The sequence below is a fragment of the Acinonyx jubatus genome, chromosome E3, assembly GCF_027475565.1.
Source record: "Acinonyx jubatus isolate Ajub_Pintada_27869175 chromosome E3, VMU_Ajub_asm_v1.0, whole genome shotgun sequence".
Taxonomy (NCBI): domain Eukaryota; kingdom Metazoa; phylum Chordata; class Mammalia; order Carnivora; family Felidae; genus Acinonyx; species Acinonyx jubatus.
This window is the reverse complement of record NC_069398.1, coordinates 17,077,326-17,096,858: the sequence shown is the minus strand read 5'-3', so window position 1 is coordinate 17,096,858 and position 19,533 is coordinate 17,077,326. Positions and strand designations below refer to the sequence as shown.

General features: G+C 54.5%; 1 protein-coding gene across 4 annotated transcripts in view; it reads right to left on the bottom strand.

The window, feature by feature from the left end:
- Window positions 1-19,510, bottom strand: part of IL4R (interleukin 4 receptor) — a 41,502-nt gene extending 21,992 nt beyond the window's left edge. For 3 of the 4 annotated variants that reach the window (XM_027051072.2, XM_027051071.2, XM_053212901.1), the window contains exon 1: window positions 19,369-19,510. The gene's annotated coding sequence lies outside the window, so the exon portion shown is untranslated. Of the gene's footprint in view, window positions 1-174; window positions 547-19,368 lie in introns of all 4 variants that reach the window. The other variant, XM_053212900.1, reaches the window with a different exon arrangement.
- Between the last annotated feature and the right edge of the window lie 23 nt (window positions 19,511-19,533).

Sequence of the window (19,533 nt, the reverse complement as noted above, 5' to 3'; positions counted from 1 at the left end):
CTTGAGCTTAAATCCTGCCCCCCTCCCTCCTCTCCCCGCAATGGCTGTGCAGTGTATTCCTGAAGTTTTAACACCTGCTCTGTCCCTTACTCGTTATGAACCTTGAGCAAACCGCTTAACCCCTCCGTGCCTCAGTTTCCCGCCCTGTGAAGTGGCGCTAGGAACGGCCCCCACCTGACCAGGGTGCTGTGGGCACTGAATGGGCTAACACACGCAGGGTCCTCAAACAGTGACCTGAACACAGCCACGGCCCAAGGAGTCGCTTTCGTGAAGGGAAATGCTCCGGAGTGGGGTCTCGCCGGGTCAAGGGGCGTGCGCTTCCCCCCACGACACTCGCGGCACGTGGCGCCCTCTAAAACGCGAGGTATGGAGGAGGCAGGTTTCCCGGCGGCGATGCTCACAGCATCCGCTCTCCCTGTCCCCGTGTGGGTCTCGACCTCGGCGTCGCATTCAGCCAAGCGGCGGCCAGGCTTCCTCCTGGGGCTTGGGAGCTATGTGCGGTTCAAGGCAGTCCCGCGGTCATCATCGCAGCGTGGGCCTCCTTACCTGCAACGTGCAGATGAGACGGAGCCTAACCTCGCAGCTGTACTGCAGAAACGAAGAGACGCGCGGACCTGAAGCCCTCCGCACGGTGTCTGTGCAGCATGGGGGGCGGGGAGGGGGGCTTTGTGTCCCTGCCGGAAGCTCCCCAGGGACTCTTCCCCTTGCAGGGCCTCCCCAGCGGGGCCCCGCCCCCCTCTCCACCTGGCCCCAGCACCTGTGCGCGGTGCTCCCGCCACCGGCCACATCCTCGCTCCTTGCTGCTCGTGAAACACACGAAACCCATTCCCGAGTGCACACCTTCCCTCTCGCTGTCCTTTTCATTCACCTTCCCCCTCAGTCTGTCTCTGTTTTATTCATTTTACGTATTCGTTTGCTCACAATGAATAAATCACTCCTTAAGGCTCCAGTGTATATTTCGGAGAACGAGGTCATTCATTCTCCTGCAGCCACAATGCAACCGCCAAAATCAGGACATTAACACTGACGCATGACTCTCGGCGGGTCCGCAGACCCTGTTTCGGTCTTGCTCATTGCCTCCACAGAGCTCCTTCTTTTAAAAAATTTTTTTCTTAATGTTTTTATTTATTTTTGAGACAGAGAGAGAGCGTGAGCAGGGAAGGGGCACAGAGAGAGGGAGACACAGAATCGGAAGCAGCCTCCAGGCTCTGAGCCATCAGCACAGAGCCCGATGCAGGGCTCGAACTCGTGGACCGCGAGATCATGACCTGAGCCGAAGTCGGTCGCTCGACTGACTGAGCCACCCAGGTGCCCCTCCACAGAGCTCCTTCTAATGAGTCCAGGATCCGAGCAGGGAAAGTGCATGACGAGCCTGGAATCCTCGTGTCAGAGAGTAAGGACGCGCTCCAAGAATGATGGGCTCCCGTCAAAAAAAAAGACACAGGAGCCAGCTAAACCGCGTCCACCGGCCCACACGGGCACAACTGAAGCACCCCAATAAAGGTACAGTAACCAGCTGTAACCCCTGGAGTTCAATAGGGGTGCGGGAGTCTGTCCCAATTTAGATCTATACGCGGGGCAGAGAGAGCAGCTGTATTTCAGCAGGGGCAGCCTCTAAGCATCTGCCCACAAAATTCGTATTGTCTATTGACTAACGAATCAAAACGCTTGTTAACTTTACCGCATCCTATGCTTCATATACATGTGTGCGTAAAATCGGAGATGTGCAGAACCCTGGGAGGCACCACCTTCAACCAAGTGGTCAAAGGTAACATCTCCAGGAACGGGACAAAGCAGGGTCATGAGCTCTCTGAGACTATCCCCTGAGAACACAGCCTTCCTTCTCTGGCGATGCTGCCCCAAGGGCACAAATCACAGGGGAGTGTCAGACAAATCTAACGGAGAAGTCCATAAAAGAACCAGCCTGTGGTTTTCCAAAAATGCCGGGGGCGGGACAAAAGGCAAGGAAAGTGCAGAAGAGCTGTTCTTTTTCAGTTGCGTGTCATCCTGAGAGCTGTCATTTGTCTTGTTCACTGCCAAGTTCCTGGTGCCTACGTTGGTGCCTGGCGTATAACAGCTGCTCAGTTAATGTTTTGGAATAAAGTCATTTTGGACATGATGTGGGGCCTCTAATGGGCTCAGCACGGGCCTGGAAACCCTCGTCCTCTACGAAGTCCTGGTGACGCTGCCTCTGACAAGTTCACACGGGGCCACAGCCTCCTATGGCAGAGACGGCAAAGGTGTCACTGTCGCCCCGATTTTGAATGAAGAGAAACAGAGAGGGCAAGACGTGCATACAAGGTCACACAGCAGCTATGGCAGCCCGGTTGCCATCCTTGATCTGTTTCAGAGGCCGTAACCCGATCGCCCCCCACCCCCAAAACACACACCCCAGCTGGCTTCACGGGGACCCGCAGGTGCTTCGTTTCAGAAGTCACAGCCCAGGAGCACTGACAGAAGAGCCTCCCTGAATATCGCGAGGGATGAAGGACAGGGATGCAGACGAATGAAAGAATGAAAAAGAACAATTACCAAGTGCTCGGGTCAAGCCTAAAGCAAGAAGAAATCCTCTCACGGCCACGCTCTCAGTCATGGGATTCCTGACCCTCTGAGCCGGCAGGCAGCCCCTGACCCAACTGCCAACCCAAACAGGGATGCCACGCACAGTGTATCCTCCCTCCGACCGGCCGCAGCCCCGCGTCCGTTTGCCCTCCTCCACGGCAGGACGCTCAGCTCCAGGTCATGGCTGAGCAGAACTGAGACTGGAAGCAGTTTCCTTAGATCGAGCCAAAGATTTGTGTAAACGCAACCCCTCTTGTCAAGTGCTCACAGTGTGCCTGGCACTTAGCTGAGTACGTTAGGAACATTACCTTCTTGAATCTGCCCAAGAGGCCTGCTACATGGGCGGTTACTTCAGCTTTCCACCCGAGGGAACTGAGGCCAAAGAGGTCAAACAGCTTGCCCGTCAGGTCCCACAGCCGGCAAGAGGGGAGCGCCAGAGTCAGAAGCCAGTCTATTGGCCTCTGAGCCCGAAGCTCATTCTGGCATTATCAGTGCCTTCACCTTCTCCCAGGACTGCAGAAAGGGCTCAACTGGGTGAATGAAATAAGCCAGGAAGAGCTGGCCCCCCTGCTTGCCAATCTCTTTCTTTCTTTCTTTCTTTCTTTCTTTCTTTCTTTCTTTCTTTCTTTCTTTCTTTCTTTCTTTTTAAAATGTTTTAATGTTTATTTGCTTTTGAAGGAAAGAGAGAGCGTGAGCAGGGGAGGGGCAGAGAGAGAGGGAGACACAGAATCTGAAGCAGGCTCCAGGCTCCGAGATGTCAGCACAGACCCTGACGCGGGGCTTGAACTCACAAGCCGCGAGATCACGACCTGAGAGAAAGTTGGACGCTTAACCGACTGAGCCACCCAACGCCCCTGTCAATTTCTAACATCAGCTGCCCAAGCGAAGAACCAGAAACAGCAGAAAAGACTCAGGGCTTTTGATGTCTACAAATGCCCCACACGCCGAAGGTGAAGCAGCACCTTAAAAAACAAAACAAAACAAAACAAAAAACACAAAAAAGACAGTGAAAGCCATATTAACAGAGATATGAAAGCCAGGACAAGGGAGGGGACAGTGCGCAACCACACCTGTGTATCCCTTTGGAAGAAACCCTGCTGATCTGAAGCTTGTCTAGAGGATGAATGATAACTGACACAGAGAGGGCCTGAAAATCCCAGAGGGCCTAGGAACTTTTTGCCTAAAGGTTCTGCCCCCCTACACCCTATAGGCTCATGATTCACTTAACAAACATACAATATTTCCCACGTGCCAAGTTTCCTTGTGAACACAGCACTTTTGATTAATTCATTCAATACTCAACGCAGCCCTATGAAGTAGATACTATTCATTCCTTCCCCCATTTTTAGATGAGGCAACCAAAGCACAGAAGGAATAAGTGACTTGTCTGAGGGTACAGAGCCGTGGAGGTCACGAGATCTGAACAGGGGCCGTCAGGTTCAGGGGCCTCAGCTCCTAACCACTATCTCCGTCTGGAAGGCACAGTCCTTAATGTTTTGGAGATCACTGATCCGTCTGAATATGTGATGCAAACTCCAAACCCTCCTTCTCAAAAAGTGCACACGTTACATTTTGCATCCCATTTTAGGGGCTCACAGCTCCCCACAGCCCAGGCTAAGGGCTCCAGGTCAAAGACCCCTCCTCTAGGCAATGAGTGGTTTTTAAGGGTCTTTGAATTAAATTTCTTTTAAGTTTATTTTGAGAGACAGAGATGGGGGGGGGGGGGGGGAAGGGGGCAGAGCATGAGTGGAGGAGGGGCAGAGAGAGAAGGAGACACAGAATCCAAAGCAGGCCCCAGGCTCTGAGCTGTCAGCACAGAGCCCGACGCGGGGCTCGAACTCACGGACCACGAGACCATGACCTGAGCCGAAGTCAGACGCGTAACTGACAGCCACCCAGGTGCCCCTTAAGGGTCTCTGAACAGGGTTGTGGCAAGATTTTCCAAAGGGCTAGTCTGGGGCTGAGAAAATGATGGGGCAGAGGCAGGGGCAGGGCGGGCGGCAAGGAATTAGCAGTTACTGCAAACATGAGTCACTTCGTTTCTTCGCCACACTGCAGGCAGAATCATTTTTTTTTTAAGTTTATTTATTTTTGAGAGAGAGAGAGAGAGAGAGAGAGAGGCAGAGAGAGAGAGAGAGGGAAACACAGAATCCAAAGCGGGCTTCAGGCTCCGAGCTGTCAAGACAGAGTCCGATGCGGGGCTCAAACCCACAAACCATGAGATCATGACCCGAGCCAAAGTCAGACGTTTAACCTGCTGACAGCCCCTCAGGCGCCCCAGCAGAGTCATTTCAACATCAGAAACCAGGCCATGAACTGCCTGCTCAAGCCCTTCGTTAGCTTCTGGCTCCCAAAGGGTGTCTTCGCCCAGGGACAAGGATGCCTGGAGTTCATGGCCCATCCAAGAGAAGCATCTCTGACTCAGCATTCAACCCAAGCCCGGGAGTGAAAACAGCCAGTCCGAAAGGGTGCACCCTGTGTGATTCCATTTATGTAACATTCTTGACATGACAAAATTATGGAAACGGAGAACAGATTCACAGGCGGCGGGTGGGAAGGGAGGTCCATGTGGCTATAAAAGGGCAAACACGGGGCTCCTCGAGTCGCGGCTGCTGTGCTGGCGAAACAAACCTGCACACGGGGTAAAACTCCTCAGAACCAAACACCCGCAAATGGGTACAAGGAAAACAGGGGTGCTCAGCGGATCCTATCAGTGTCAATATCCCGGTTAGGCTATTGTGTTTTGTGAGACGGCACTCTTGGGCAGAAACTGACTCTTATTTCTTACAACTGTGTGTGAGTCTACAATCACCTTAAAATAAGAAGTGTAAGAAAATGCAAAAACCAAAACCAAAACCAACCAAACAAAACCTTAAGCCCCCTGACGATCTGGCCCGGTACACATCCTCCGTTCCCTCCCACCCCGTCCCCGTCCCCGTCCCCCACGAGCCTTTGGTCCCACTGGCCTCCGAGCACCTTGACGCACTCCTAAGCCCTCTTCTCCCTCACAGCCTTTACACCCAGAAACCCTACCCACTGAGGGTGCCCCCCCCCCCCGTTAACTGCTCATCACAACACCCTGTTTATTTCTGTCCTACACTTATCACCATCTCTGTTCGTATCACTGAGGTTACACGTGTGAATGTTTATTTCAGAATGTAGCCGGCAAAGACAGAGATCTGACTGCAAAAATGTTTTCAACTTCCCCAGTTCTAAATGCACCACTAAAAAAAAAAAAAAAAAAAAAAGCAGGACGCCTCAGGGGCTCAGGGCGTTGACTCCTGATTTCAGCTCAGGTCATGATCCCAGGACTGTGGGATCGAGCCCTGTGTTGGGGCTCCGTGCTGAGTGTGGAGCCTGCTTAAGATTCTCTCTCTCTCTGCCTCTACCTCTCTCCACCCTCCCCTCTCTCAGATTTAAAAAAAAAAAAAAAAAAGCAAGCAAAGACTAGACAAAGATAGCAATCTACATTGTAGACAGCTAATGACCTTCCTATAAAGAGACCTTCCAAATCAGTAAGACAAACATCCCTTTAAGAAAAACAGGCAAAGGGCATAAATTATTCACCCAAGAACTATTCCACGTTGGCAAAACATGAAACAGCCCCTCTCATTCTGCTGCTAGTTTGCAATGTTCTGAGTGTAAAGGATCACCCATAACATTTAAGTTATTTGTCTATATATGTATTGTTTGTCCCCCCCTGCCCCGCACACCCCATCAGAAGGCAAGCCCCATGAGGACAGAGCTTTATGGTCATTGTTTTGCCCCCAGGACCTGAATAGTGCCTGACACATACATAGTATATGCTCAATAAACATCTATTAAATGAGTGGCTAAAAATCAAGAATGACAGATTCTGTAATCTATTTTCAAACACGGGGTGCTGAGCTGTTCTTATGATGATTGCTATGCATACACCTCTATAAGGCAGGCTGCCATTGAAACCCCCATTTTACACAGGAGGAGACAGAGGCACAGAGAAGTTACACAGCTAGGATTTGAACCCAGGCAGCCTCACTCCAGAAGCCACGTGCCTGACCACTTGTTTTTGCCGCCTCTTGAAATGCCATCCCTGCCACCCTGGGAATGCGGTGTTATGGCCCAAACTGAGGCCTAGAGATGGGCAAGTGACAAAACCAAGGTCAGGGAGGTAGGAAGCAGCACTTAGTGAAAGCCTGAGCCAGGAAGAGGTCAGAAGTGCTCTGAGTGGGAAAACCCTCCTGCTGGCAGTGAAATACACTTAACTCACTCTTTCTGTTGGGGAGGAGGGGAGTGGAGAGTCTTGAAATGTCAAGGCCAGTGGCAGTCAGGCAGTGACCCGGCAGGCTCTTCCCGAGCCCAAAAGGGTTGCAAGGCCGCCCACACCGGCTCCTCTTTCCTCTCTTGACCGCAAACCGGCTCAAAGGGGGGCTGGACGGGCAGACAGGATGCAGCCAGTCCCATGAGGAGCGAACGCATGTGAAGAGGAAGCCGATGACAACAGGGGCTGACGGTGACCTCCCTGGGGGGGAGCCACCGGCCCCTGAAACTCCGCAGTCTTAAGCCAGCCTGGAGCTTCCTCTGGCCTCCGGGACAGCTAGGCCAGTCTGGCGGGGAGCCAGGGGCACACTTCTCCTCCTAGCGGTCGCCTTCCCAGAAGCACTGCCCGGCAGAGCTTCCCGGAACCGGCAGCCGCGTCAGCAGCCCCCCTGGCCGGCAAGGCGGGCCAGGCCAGGGCCCCAAGACCGAAAGCGGAGTGAGGGGTGACGGCAGGCTGCCCCCACTACCGCTGGAGGCAAGAACCGGCCACCTTGGCCAACAGAGCCCAGCGGGCTCCCCGTGCACCTACTGTGTGCTCCCAGCCCTTGCCCGCGTGTATTCTCGCGGCGGGGGTTATTAAGCGCCTACTACGTGCCGGCGACCGCAGACGCGGGAGAAGCCATTCATGCATTCGCTCATTCACTTCCTCCCTCTGACAAGTACTTGAGAAGATAAGTCACTGGAGGTTTTTGAGCAGAGACGTGACATTATGAGACGTTTCAAGCCATCTCTCCGGTTATGTGGTCTACAGGGCCCATGGGGTGAAGGGCAGAAGCAGGTACCGGTGAGGAGCCTCCTGCGCTGGTCTAGGCAGCAGGTGCCGGGAAGGGTCTGTAAGAGCAGGCTGGATTCTAGATCTGTCGAGGGCACAGCCAACAGCATTTGCTGACTGCACAGACTTTGCCGAGAGAAGAGAGCCTTCAAAAAGGCTAGATCTGGTCTTGTCAGGATGCCACGCAGTGTGGGAGGGACCCATGCGGGAAGCAGGCCCGCAGAGGGGCTGTGGGAACAGCATCAGGAAAGGTACGATGAGGCTGTCGGCAGGCAGCCGTCAGGGAGGATCCACGCTGGTCCTCGAGGGTCAAGTGTCCCTAGAGGGACCCCCCAGGGGAGGGCAGGGGTGCCGTGTGCAGAGGAAGGAAGACCTTCCCACGCACGGGAGGCGCCGTGGGCTCCGTGAGGGCAGGCCACGTCGCGTCCTCTGTAAGCAGAAGGCCAAGCCCGGCGGCCGGTGCAGGGTACCCCCTCAACAAGCAACCCTGCGTCTCCCACCTTGTTCTTATTTCTACACTTACACGGTGCTCCCCCAGTGCCAGCCGCTGTTCTAGGTGCTCTAAGTCCTCACTGTGAGGGGGCGACAATAATTAAGCCCATTTTTGATCCTGAGGAGTCTCGGGAGAAGGAAAGAGACGGGGAAAGTGACGAGTGAAGAATGAGTGAATAGCCAGGGAGGATGGAGGGCATGGCCCATCCCCCACCCCGCAAGATAGGCCGTGGACTGCAGGGACGGACAGAAGGAGAGGTCAACACTGCCAACCAGGCACAGTGCGTGATTCAGACCCCATCCATCCCCAGTGCAACGGGGAGCCACTGAAGGCTGTTAGGCAGGACAGGAGCAGGTGCACCTGCCAGGAAGTCCACTCCACCTTCGATATGGAGAAGGGCTGTAGGTTCGAGGCCGAGGTGGCCGGGCTGAGGGGCGTGCTGGGTGCTGCTGGAGACGAGGGGGCAGACTCAGCCCTGCACAGGAGGTAAGGGTGGTGAACTTGCCGATGGCTGGCAGTGGGCGCCAGGAAGATCACGTGCCCCCCATGCCGGGGACACGGGGAGTCGAAGCAGGTGGTGGGGAGTGGGCATCCAGTCCGGGAGGCAATATATTCTTTTTTTTTTTTTTTTTTTTTTTTTTTTTAATGTTTATTTTTGAGACAGAGAAAGACACAGCATGAACGGGGGAGGGGCAGAGAGAGAGGGAGACACAGAATCCAAAACAGGCTCCAGGCTCCGAGCTGTCAGCACAGAGCCCGATGTGGGGCTTGAATTCACAAGGAGTGAGATCATGACCTGAGCTGAAGTCAGACGCTACACCGACCGAGCCCCCAGGCGCCGCACGGAGGCAATACATTCTACTGGCCTGGAGCTCAGAAGGTAGGCTTGGGCTGGAGACAGGCCCGAAGGTCATTAGCCGTGTCGGAACCCATGGGGTTGCGCAGAGTTAGGGAAGGCCTTGTCTGAGGGGGACAGGAGAGGGTTGGAGACTGTGGACCTCCTTCACAGGACATGGCTGGGCCAGACCCGCTGGAGGGGGCACCATCTTGGCGACAGGCTGGCCACTTCATGGCAGTGGGGACACTCGTGCTGGCTGTCCCAAGCTGCCAGTGGGAACCCAGGGGAGGCTGGACCTCAGAAGGTCCTGGAGGCCCCAGGGAAGAGGCTGAGCCTACGGGCCCCGTGTCCAGATGCCACAGAATCAGGAACGGCAGCTGACCCCCGTCACTTGCAAGGCCATTTCTCTGTTTAGCACTTGTCCCTTGAGGCTCACCACATGCACACACGTCCTGTACCTCGTCCAAGGGCCCCACCGGGACCCCAGCTCCCACGAGACCCGAGGCTGTGTCCACCCTGTTCACTGCTGAGACCCCAGAGCCAATAATACACTGCTCGGCACACAGCAGAGGGGCCACGGGTATGTGCTCAGTGCAGGAGGGCCTGGACGGCCATCCCTCACGAAAGCAGGGACACAGCTCCACAAGCTAGTTTTCCACCTCTCACAGCTAGATAAACACTGACCAATTCTGGCTCCGAATTTCCTTAAATACCTTAATGCAGGCACCGATCTTGGCCACCCCGGGGGAAGTGACTGCAGAATGCTGGTAATTGGGGCATTATCATGATTATGACATCTGGCCCCTAGATGCTGATTAGATTTTGCTGGTCTTAGGGACAGTCACGGCTCCCAGTGGGCCTGCTTCCCAAGGTCCGCAGAAGTCACCATGATTGCCCCTGTGTGTCCCCAGTTCCTCCAGCCATTAGAGACCATGCCCTGGGCCCTTCTGCCCATGGGTGCCACCCCACCCCCCAAACTGACCGGCCACAGCCTTGGTCATAGCAGACTGTCGTGCACTTACAACTTCAGCAACTCATTTAACCCTAACAGCAACCCGAGGAACATGGCAGGTGCGGTGAGTACCATCCCCACGGCAGACACGGGGGAAACTGACACCCAGAGGGCCAGGAACCTGCCTAAGAACCACAGAGAGAGGGAGGCCGAGGCTCAGAGGCGTTCAGGGATCATCCAAGGTGACCAGGCAGGAAGTGAGTGAGCTGGAACTTGGCTTCTGTCCCTGTTTGCCCAGCCATCATCTGTGAACTTGTCTCAACAGTGACCAGGACTTTGCCCCCTGGGCAAACCCACAGCCGGTAGGTAGCACGTCAACACAGGCAAGATCTCCCTGCTCACTTTCTGCCTGCAGACAGGTGCTGGGGGCAGAGGCCTCTCCCTGGAGTCCAATCTGCTGTCCACCCTGCCCTGCGCCAATATTATTCCTGGCACAGTGAGGGACACACGGACGCGTGGGGCCGCCCACGTGGGCAGCGACCTCAGAGCATCTGACACACAGAAGCATAACTCTGGGCCTAAGTGCGCAGGCCCTGCCCTGCCCGGCTGACAGGCCTAGGCAAGCCAGGGGCCCTCTCAGAGCATCAGTCTCCTCGTCTGTGACGTGAGGACAGAACCACTTGCCTCGCCGGTCGCACAAGGGGACGGAGAGACCACAGCGGGGTGGAAGAGGCACTAGGGACAGCGTGGATGGAGCAGGTGGCAAAGCCCATCTTCAAGCACCAAGGAAACGCTCCGAGACCCTGAGTAGCGACAGCTGCCATGACAACCGTGGTCAGGTCTCAAGGGCACGAACTGAATGGAGGAAGCCGGGTTCCAAAGGGCAAAACTGATTCCATTTACATCAAGTTGCAAAGGAGACAACCCTTGATCCTGGGGTCAGAAGTCAGGGAAGTGTCTCTGGCGGGGCAGGCAGGAGGGAACCTTCTGGAGGGCCGGTCAAGCTGGGTTACACACGCAAGTGCACGCTTTGGGAAAAGGCACGAAGCTGTGCACCGGCCTGCATGTAAGTTCACCAAGGAGGAAAAGGGAAAAGGATAGGTGAACGGGGGTGCGATCTGGGCTGAGGGGGCACGGCCGCAAACGTCTCAGCCCATCCATGCTCAGGGCCACGAGGGTCCCCAAAGACCCCGCAGTCCACTCCCCAGCCTTTACAGGGGCCCCCGACTTCAGCCTACCTGCTTCTTCATTCACTATCTCGGTGGGGGGGGGTCGCACAGCTCACAGCCACCTGCCCCAGACGACCCAGGCGTCTCAGGGATCACAGACCCAAGACCTCAATGGGAGAGAAGGGACAAGCCGCAGCGGGCGGGCACAGGCCCAGCCCTAAAGGGCAGCCGTCACTCTGTGTCAGCCGCTTTTTGCCACATCAGCGAAGGCTGGGCATTGCTAGGTCTCCTGATTTTTCAAAAGAAGCTAGAAATCCAGATTTCTATGCATATTTTCCTGATTTTTAAGCGTTGGAAAAGAGTTCCATTTTCAAAAACCACACCACACATCTATGGTCTCCCTTTGGCTTCCGACGACCAGCTGGCGTCATCTGGGGTGGGTGGGTGTCCTGAGACGCCCCCAACAAGAGGCAAGACCTCCCCCCCAGCCTCCTGGTGCACCGGCCCCACCCCCACCCCTGAAGGTGTAAGGCTGCTACCTTTCCCTCCCTTCTGTCCCTAGGTCCTCTTATTCATTATGGGATGTGGCTGTTATGGTGACAAGGAAGGGGTGGGGCTGGAGACCCAACTTTGCCTGCTCTTTGGTGTCAAGGATCCTCCAAATTCTGCAAGCCCCCTGCCTTCCTCCTTCGTAGGGGAGGACAAGGAGCCCAAGAGCGGTCCTTACCAACCTTGCGCTCTCCCAGCGCTGCCCCCCACCCGTCCCTAAATGTGCCCCAGACTCCCCTCTCAGTGCCCACCTCCTAAGCCACCCCCTTGGGACACTGCTACTCAAACCCCGCTCCTTCCTCAGCCCTTCCCTGCCTGTCCCTCTGTCCCATGAGCAGTGAGCTGCACCTTCTTCCAGACCAGAAGCCCCTCCAGGCCAGAGACTTGTCTTACTCGTGTAGCTGTGAACAGCCCAGGCAGCCAACCAGGGGCGGCCACCGTGAAGTCGGCCTTCACCCTCAGGGCTCTGGCGTGGTCCTCCCTGCCCCTCCCTCCCTCTCCCTCCCTCCCTCTTCTCACCGTCTGGAAAGCCAGACCATATTCACACCCAGTGACTAACTTGTAGGGATGTAGGCAGCAACTTTTCCATTCTCCACTCTCATTATTTTTACAGAAACCCGAGAGGAGAGGCCAAGTGAGTCATGTCCCCATTTTACAGATGAGGAAATTAAGGTAAACAGGCAAAAGGACTTGCCCTAAATTATGCAGCAAGTGGGTTACAGAGCTGAGTCTGAGAGGTAATATATACGTGTGTGTGTGTGTGTGTATATATATATATATATATATATACACACACGCATATATATAATTATTTTTAATTTATGTGGCTACAAGACTGTAGTCAAAGAAAAGTCCTAGAAAAGTCCTTCAACTTTAGTGTTGAAGAAAAGAAGACAGAGAATTGGTCAAGAGACCAATGAGCATAGAGATAAGAGGTACGGGAATGAAGGAACACTGAATAAAATAAATTCAAGACAGCAAAGTATTAAAAGAGAGAAAGGTGGCTCTTTTATACTGATCCAAGGAGCAATTCACCAGAAGGAATAAATATCATGAACCCTTCTTCTATTCATGTTTTGTTTTTATATGCACTGAACAACACAGCTTTGAAAATAAAGCAAAAAAAAAAAAAAAAAAAACAAACAAGAAAAGGCCAAGGTGAAATGTGTAGATCCTTTATCAGAGTGGGAGATAAGTCAGATAGAGAAAAACACATAAAAACATAGAAAACATGAATGATGTAATTAGCAAAATTGATCTAAGAGCTCTATTTCTGAAACGTTACACCCACCTTGGGGAGCCTGGGTGGCTCAGTCGGTTGAGCCTCAGGCTCTGGATTTCAGCTCAGGTCATGATCTCACGGTTTGTGAGTTCAAGCCCGACATCGGGCTCTCTGTTGTCACTGCCGAGACTGCTTCAGATCTTTGGTCCCTCTCTCTCTCTCTCTCTGCCCCTCCCCCACTTGCACTCTCTCTCTTTCAAAAATAACTAAACATTAAAAACAAAACAAAAACCCCCACACCCACCAGAAAATACACATCCTTTCAAAGACAAGTGGAACATACAAAAGGAACTAACCAGAGAATCTTACAAAGATCTTCACAAATTCTCCATCACTGATATCATACAAGCCATGAATACTGACCATAATGCAACAAATTGAGACTCCAAGAACACAAGGATAACTTCAAAAAAAAAAAATCCATTCATCTTTAAAAACGTTTGAAGTGCATAACACTTTTAATCAAAAGGGAAACTAAATTATTTTTGCATTGTGTCACAAGACCTGTGAAATGAAGCCAAAGGAGTACTCAAAGAAAAAAAAATTATAGCCTCTTAGCCTGAAGTAGATTTACTAGAAAACAAGAAAGACTAAAAAACAAGTGCTAGCCTCAAATAAGGAGTCTCATAACGGAATATACTTTGACAGACAGCAGCTCGTGCAGAAGAGAGATCTGGAGGTTTTAGCTGGCAAGCCCAACGTACGCTCCAAGCGGGATGTGGTCACTATAAAGTATGATTGCAGGTTGTATCAACAAAGATATGGGTCCAAATCCAAGGAGGTGACAGTCTTCCTCCTCTGTGACTGGGCAGACACTGGGGGAAGCAATGGGTTTTATGTGAGACTTTGATGAATCTGTTCATGTCTAAAGCCAGGCTGAATTCTCTACAATTCCTTGAGTCAGGAAGAGCGGTTGAAAGGACTATACCTGTGTAGTCTGAATAAGAGAAATATTGGGCTCAGGTTGGGGGGAGCTGGTTACTACCTCCAAGGGGGCAGAACCAGAGTCAGAAAGTGAATGTTACCGGAAAGTTAGTTTGGCTAAATCTCCAGAAAGATTTTCTCCCAGTTAGCGCTGCCCAGCTACGAGGATCTGCCTTCCAGAAGGCCCGTGCTCTATGGCCAGGGGCAAGATCGTCAAGAGGCTAAGGCTCCAAGAGCCTGGAGGACTGCCCGTCCAGAGATCTAGTGTCTCCCCTCTCCAGAGAGATTCCGTTTCCTCTTTTGAAATGGCAGAACGCTTTTCTGTCTCCTTCAGGAAAACCTCAGGGCCTCCCCAGTTCCCCAAAATGGCTCTGGGTGACTGTGCTCCCCTCATTTCTGACCATGAAACGTAGCTCTCTACTCCTTGGGCTGTATGGCTCAGAACAGTGGTTAAATGCATAGGCTCCCAGGTCAGCAGCTGTGGGTCTGAATCCAGACTCTGCCCCCTTGGAGCTGTGCCACCCAGATCGGCCACTTACCCAGAGCCTCAGTTTCCTCCTCGGGGAAACGGGGAGGCGCCCACTCATCTACCCGTGTTCACCCAGTGCAGTGCCTGATCCTCACTGTATGCTCTGTGCTGTGAGGTGGATGTCACAGTCACGGTCACAGGCCGGGAACGTGCTCATTGGCAGAATGATCTGTAAAACGATCTGTATGATGATTGAATCACCCGTAACACCAATCCTGGCCTGACCACATCCAGGTGTTTAAACACCGTGGTAAAGACTGGAGATGCTGGAGCTGCTGGGTTCACGGCCCTGTGCTGCCACCCGTGTGACCCTGGACAAGTTACTCAACTATTCAGTGCCTGTTTCTTCATCGGCAGAGTCTAGATAAGAGCAGTTCCTACTTGGGAAGGTTACTTTACAAGGTGAACGAGACACTGCAGGGATCTGGTTCCCGTTTTCCTCCCTGACCTATGCTCCTACCCCTCGGTGTCTGGCTCATTTCCATACTACCACATCAGCTTCCTTGTGGGTCACACACACCAAGCCTGTTCCCACCTCAGGGCCTTTGCACCTGCTGTTCCCGCTGCTGGAATCACTCTCGGGATGTCCATGTGCCTTTTTACCTCAGGTCTCACCTCAAAAGTCACCTCCCTCGCTAGACTGTCAGCTCTAAGAGGGCTCTCGCTTCTGTGTCATTCACTGCTGTGTCCCCAGTCCCTAACACGTCTGCTGAGCCAGTGGAAGCCTGGTGCTGACCCTCAAGACGTGTGTGAACCTGTTACTTTCAGGTGTGTGGTTAGTCCCTTCATCAACCCACTGCTCAGAACTACAGTCCTTCTGCTAATATTAGGAAGGGTTACACCAAACCCAGGAGGCCACGCTCTCTTCCCCTCACACGGACCCACTTCCTTCCTCTGTCCCTGGAGGAGGGAGGAGGGAGGAGGGAGGAGGGAGGACTCAGATGCCCGCCCCGCTGCTGATCCTCTCCAGCCGGCTGGCACCCAGGCCTGCTTGAGACATGTCCCAGAATCTCTAAAGCAAACTCGGAAATGCCACGCGGGCCCCCGTGGGTGAGAATGAGTCAGTCAGAGCCAAACCCGAAATCTCAGACCCATGGCCACATCTTGGAAAGGCAAGGACATGCGAGTTTAGACAGAACTGCGCGCCCAGAGCCAGGGACAAGCAGCGGGCCAGGAGGCGGGGTTGGTGGGGTGGACGAGACCTTCCCTGCGGGCTCCCTCCCCTCCCCCACCCCCCCCAGCCCATTCTTCCCTGGGGCCTCTGCCCCACATCGTCCTAAACGTGGCTCCTAAACGTGGCTCCTCGGGAGAGGCTCCCGCAAAGTCCACCCTCACCCAGCTTTCGTTTTCCTCCCCGGTCCTGACGGGGTCCTGAAGGTCCCTGTCCTCTTGTGTGAAATCCCGGGGGACCAGGCATGTCTCAGAAGTCACAGTAACTCAGATTATAGACAGGTTATTGAGGATAAAATCCCACCAGGCGTAACCACCCTGCCCCCCTCCCCCCATGGGTCCAGCACTTCCCCCTCCCTCCCCCCCATCACTCACATCAATTTCTCAGCCTCCCCCCCCCCCCATCGCTCACATCAATTTCTCAACATAAGCGTTGGCGTCCAGGGGGATTAACAAACACACCAAAGAACCCCCTGACTAGTTCCCCTCGGTTCTTGCTTCCAACTGAATGATGGAAAACCTTGTCGGTTTTCAGAACTTGCAGAGTTCAGAATTAGCAATAAGAGTGATAGATGTGAATGTGTTTGCTTAGTTGTGTATCGCCCGTCTTCAAACTAGAATTTAAACCCTAGGAGAGCAAGGACTTTGTCCAATACTCTGTCAGTAGCTCCTGGAACATATAGGTGCTTGATGAATATTTGAAGACATGAATGCGCTAGCCAGGTGCTGGATATGGAGAAGCCATTGTCCTAACTAAGAAGAGAAACCGCCATCACTGAGCCGTGGGCAAGGTGCCTGTAAAAACTATGCCCTGAACACCCCCCAATACCCATTTTCGTGACAAGCAAACCGAGGCTCACAGAGGTTAAGCAAGTGCCTCATGATCACACAGATAGGAAATAGCAAGGTCAGATCTGAACCCGGGGCCCCTGTCTGCAAGCCTGTGTCCTTCTCTCTGCCTCCTGCTCAGAGAAACAGAATGACTCGATGGCAGTCAGTAAACAGGGAGACAGCCCTGTGTGACGCTGGCTGCCCTGGCCTCTGCAAGAGCCTTCAGTCTCCCCTGGGCTTCCTGTCCAACCTCTCGCAAAGGGCAAGTTCATACACAGCCAGGCGAGCCACTGGTCTGTCTTCTAGCCTAGCCAAGGGCATTCTGGCCAAACGTGACTGGGCATGTGGAACGCTCAGAAAGATGTCCCTCTTGCTAACCTGAGCAAACTGACATAGCAGGAGAGAACTCAGGCTGGGGAGAAAGGCAGATTCAAATCCTTCCCTGTGGCTCCTAGATAACATGGCCTTAGGCAAGGCCACTGCACACATCTCTGGGTCTCAGTTTCCTCCCTGGCAAAATGGATCGATTCGATCCCATCCAATGGGGTTCCTTTATTTATTTCACAAATACATAGTGCTCAGTCAGTACCAGGCACTGTTCTGGAGGCTCGACATGTATCCGTTCACTTAATCGTTGCTACAATGGTATAAAGCAGCCACTGTAATTTCATAAACGGGGAGACTGAGGTCCTGACAAATTAGTAAATTGGAAATCCAGCATTTGAACCTCGGCAACCTGGCTCCAGAGTCCGCACTCGTCACCTCCACGCTATACTTCCTAACGGGTAAAAACAGTCATGAACATTTGTTGTGCATGTGCGACGTTTTGGAAACTGTGTTAAGTATCTTATAAAACATGATGCCCTTAGCCTTCGTGAAAGCCCAGCTTGACACATGTGAAGCACCCCGGGGGGCTCTGTCCCTGCCTCCCTTGCAGGTGCCATCAAAGGCAGCTGAGGGCAGAGGGCAGCACCTCCATTCTGGGGGGTAGGGGAGTAGGGGTGGAGGGAGAGGACGGGTCCAGGACAGGCCCTCTCCTCACTTCTCCCACAGTGCATTTCAGCTGCGTTGCTAAATCAGAGCATCTGGAAACTGACTGCCTTAGGGGACCACCTCCCTGCCCCTGCTGTGTGGTACAAAACACATCAGTTACTGAGCTGCTGCCCGGAATGTGGAAATCTTCAGGTGATCCCAGATCTGCTGGTAACTGGGCGTGTGGTAACCAGAGTGCCTGACTCACGAGTGGTCTTCCCTCCCTGCTGCCTTCCCAAGGCCTCCCTCCAGCCTTGGCTTCAGGGATCCGGGGGCACCCAGGAACCTGCACTGTGATTTTTATGGCTCGGGCTGAGGCCAAGTGCACTGGGCCACACTCCAGCATGGCATTCAAGGCCTTCCACAACGTGGCCAGACGCACCTTCCCATCCCTGTCTGGCTGCCTCCCCCTCCCCCGGCACCTCTCCCTCAGGCCTCTCCCAGCTGCTCCCAGCTGCTCCCAGTGCTCAGCATGCCTTTCCCTCCCATTCTCCTGCAGCCAAGCTCCCCCGCCCCTCTTCCAAGGCTGGCTCAGGGGTCCCCGCTCCATGAAGCCTGTCCCTGCCAGGTGATCACCCCTACTTGCGCGAGCCCCCGCCCCCCCCCCCCCCCCCCCCCCCCGCGAAAGGCAAACACCAGTGCTATTTAGAGCAGTGTCCTGTAGGAGCCCAGCGGGTGCTGATTAATGAATGGATGGCTGCTGGAGGTTGCCCCCCCAACCCCTTGCTCCCTGCCAACACCACAGCATCCACATCTGTGACCACTGGGCAGGTGAGCTGCTCTTGAGGAGTCTTTGCAGGACTCTGGAATCCCCTGACCGTGGGGGGACACCCTGGACAGAGGTACACCTCACCCTCAGTTTCCCCACGGGACTTTAGGATTGTAATCAAGGCACTGATTCCCAGAAAATGCCCAGGCTTCTAAAAGGCCACTCTTAGGGAAGGAGCAGCAGGGGTGGAACCTGGAAGACAGCTGGGGAAGAGCAGAGGCTAGGACGCCAGCGGGATGAGTGCTGGCAGGGGAGCCATCTGCAAATCCCAGCAGCAGGACCACTGAGGGTTGCTTGGTCCCCAGTCTTGCTTGATATAAGAAATCCAGACGTTGTGGGTTTTTAAAACTCCAGATTCCTACATTTACTGAATCGGAACCTCACTGAAGACAGCCCGGGGAATCTGCCTTTTAATAAAATCCCTTGGATAATTCGTTTATGGGGTAGTTTGACAAATATTGCCGACGGGTGGACCTCTCTGGCGTCAGAACCGCCTGGGTTCGAATCCTGCCGCACCCTTTCCAGGCAGTTGTCCACCTCGGGCAAGTCATTTAAATTGCCTGTGCCACACAGCGTCCTCCTCTGAAAAACGCACGGACACACGGCACCGACCAAAACAGTTATTTTGCGATTTAACTCAGAATACGTTCAATGCTCAGGACAGAATCTGTACAAAATGAGTCCAGTTAAATGACCGCTATTGTTACTGGGTCTACCCAACATTCAAGTAAGGAGAACAAGGAGTCGACAGGGCCCCGTTTCCCCAGATGCCTCGACCGGGTAACCAAGTTCAGTTTTCGGAACTCCCCCTCCCCCCCTCCGCCCCAATCCTCACCCATTTCCTGCGCGCGGGGCAGGGGGTGATCGCTGGGACACTGGCGCTGCATGGCCCGAGCCCCGCCTCACTCCACGCTCACGACGGCCCCGGGTCCCCGAGGGGCCGTCCCCGCTGGCGTCTCCGGGCCAGCACGAGTTTGGGGGGCGCGCCGGGGTCCCCGCTCCGCGCGTCCGCCGCCCCCGGGGGCGCCCGGGCCGAGCCGGCCGCCGCTTGGGGCGCGGTGAGGAGCGGGCTCCGGGCGACCCCCGACGGGGTCCGGTCGGCCCGGGGGGTCCCCGTCGCCTGGAACCCCGCCGGCGGCCGAGCCCGTCCCCCGGCCGGTCCCCCGTCTCCGCCGCGCGCATGGGCCCGCGTCCTACCTGCGCGCCCCGGGTCCATTCGCCGCGCCGGCGCCCGAGCGGGATGTGGGGGACCCCCGGTCGGCCAGTCCTGCCCGCGCCGCGCGGGGCTTTCCTGGGCGCGCGAGGCGGCCCGCCCCGGCTTCCTGCGCCCCGCCCCTCCGCAGGCCCCGCCCCGTGCCCCCG